General features: G+C 38.7%; 1 pseudogene; it reads left to right on the forward strand.

Annotated features, from left to right (window-relative positions):
• The first annotated feature begins 514 nt into the window (after positions 1 to 514).
• On the forward strand, positions 515 to 1750 carry LOC105721598 (26S proteasome regulatory subunit 4-like; annotated as a pseudogene).
• The last annotated feature ends 973 nt before the right edge of the window (positions 1751 to 2723 follow it).

Consider the following 2723-nt stretch of genomic DNA (forward strand, 5'->3'; position numbering starts at 1 on the left):
CAAAAGTCGGAATCTTGTGTCAACTAAGAGCTGACCAGGTAAACCAACTGTTCTACTCCATGCATGTAAGATTGAAGGGCCCAGATGCAAATTTTCTTAATCTTTACAATTAAATTAAGGAGATTGCTAGTGCCACAGGCTTCCTACCAGAATTGAATGTTAATCATCTCTGGAGGAAAATAATATCATTCAAGCCTTCAAGACATTTTGACATTTATACATATAAAATAAATTCACTAAATCAAATTAACCAGAAATATAAGCAGATAAGGAACTAGGAACAATAATAAGAATAACATCAAAATGACACAAATGAAGCAGACCTACTGGGGCTATAGATAATGCAGGTATCATATTTTAAAATAATTTGTTCAAAGATATAAAAACAAAATAGAAACTTTTGAACAAGACTTGAAAGCTAAAAAAAGTATAAAATGTATAGCTGAGAGTATAATAAATGATATTTAGAAATTAGTGGACTTTTAGCAGTAACTGCTTGAGTGGCCAAGGTAAAATGAGTAAAAGTCAGAGTGGTGGTCAGGGTCCTGGAGGTAGCAAGAAGGATGACAAGGACAATAAAAATAAATATGAACATCCTGTACCAACTTGAATGGGGAAAACGACAAGAAATCAAAGGGACCAGAATTCATTAGAAATTAGGAACAAATGAAACCATTAGAAGAAAAGCAAGAGGAGAAAATATCTCAAGTGGATGATCTGAGGGGCATCCTGATGTCAATAGGAATCTTGGAAGAGATCATTGATAACAATCACACTATTGTGTCTACACCTGTGGGTTCAGAACACTATGTCGGCATTCTTTCATTTGTAGACAAAGATCTGCTGGAATCTTGCTGCTTGGTTCTGCTCAACTACAAGCTGCGTTCTGTAATAAGGGTGATGATAGATGATATGGATTCCCTAGTCACATTGATGAAGGTAAAAAATGCCTCCCATGAAACCTATGCTGATATTGAGGGGTTTGACAACCAAATTCAGAAGATTAAGACATCTGTGGAGCTTCCTCTCACCAATCCTGAATATTATGAAGAGATGAGTATAAAGCCCCGGAAAGGCATCATTCACAATGGTCCACCTGACACAGGTAAAACCTTGTTAGTCAAAACAGTAGCAAACTTAACCACTTTCTTGAAACAAGTGGGTTATTAACTTGTTCAGAAGTACCTACGTGATGGACCCAAATTCATACGGGAATTGTTCCAAGTTGCTAAAGACCATGCACCTTCCATTCTTTTTAATTGATGAAATTGACAACATTGGGACAAAACGATATGACTCAAATTCTGATGGTGAGAGATAGATTCAGCCAACGATATTGGAACTGTTGAACCAGTTGTATTGATTTGATTCACGGGGAGATGTAAAAGTTATCATGGCCGCAAACCGAATAGAAACTTTGGATCCAGCAGTTATCATACAAGGCCACATTGACGGAAAGATTGATCAAGTTCTCCCTACCTGACAAAAAGACTAAGAAGTACATCTTTCAGATTCACCCAAGGAGGATGATGCTTGCACTCTGGAGGACTTGATTATGGCTGAAGACGACCTCTCTGGTGCTGATATCAAGGCAGTCTGAACAGAAATTGATCTGATGCCCTTAGTGGAATATGTAAATTTATCTATCTACAGAATGAAGCCAGAGAGAGAAAACATGGATGAAAAATTTGTAAAAAGACGGCTGGGTGTGGTGACTCGTGCTTGTAATTCCAGAGCTTTGGAGTCCTAAGCGGGGAGACTGCTTGAGACCAGGAACTTGAGACCAGCCTGGGCAACAGAGTGAGACACTCTCTCTACAAATATGTTTTTAAAAAATTTAGCTGGACATGATGGCATGCACCTATAGTCATATATACTTAAGAGACTGAGGATCACTTCAGCACAGGAGTTCGGGGTTATCATGAGCTATGATCATAACACTGCACTCCAGCCTGGGCAACAAGGCGAGATCCTGTCTCTCTAAGTTAAAATATATCTACATAAAAGAGTAACAGAAGTATAGGACATACTGAAAAGCTCTTAGGTGTAAGTCCAAGAAAGTTAAGTAGACTCTTGGGGGCAGAATATATATTTGACATAATAGATGAAAATTCCCTAAATTTTTTTTTTTTTTTTTTTTTTGAGACGGAGTTTCGCTCTCGTTACCCAGGCTGGAGTGCAATGGCGCGATCTCGGCTCACCGCAATCTCCGCCTCCTGGGTTCAGGCAATTCTCCTGCCTCAGCCTCCTGAGTAGCTGGGATTACAGGCACGCGCCACCATGCCCAGCTAATTTTTGTATTTTTAGTAGAGACAGGCTTCACCATGTTGGTCAGGCTGGTCTCGATCTCTTGACCTCGTGATCCACCCGCCTCGGCCTCCCAAAGTGCTGGGATTACAGGCTTGAGCCACCGCGCCCGGCCGAAAATTCCCTAAATTTAATGAAACCCATCAACTTGTAGATGAAATAATCCCTAAGATCCCTAAAAAGAATATATAAAAGGAAAATAACCTTAGGAAAATGAGCACAAAAACACTGTAAAACCAATGAGAGAAAAGTATTCTCAAAATCCTTAGGAATAAAAGCGATAATTTTCAAAGGAACAGCTATTACTCAGAAGTAATGAACATAGAATAGAATAGAATAAAATCATATTTCAATGTGTCTAAAGGACTTAATTATATATATAGAATTATATGCCAAAGACGGATGGCTTTCAAGAA

The sequence above is a fragment of the Aotus nancymaae genome, unplaced genomic scaffold (genome assembly GCF_030222135.1).
Source record: "Aotus nancymaae isolate 86718 unplaced genomic scaffold, 86718_ANA_hifiasm-v0.15.2.pri h1tg000004l, whole genome shotgun sequence".
Lineage (NCBI taxonomy): Eukaryota > Metazoa > Chordata > Mammalia > Primates > Aotidae > Aotus > Aotus nancymaae.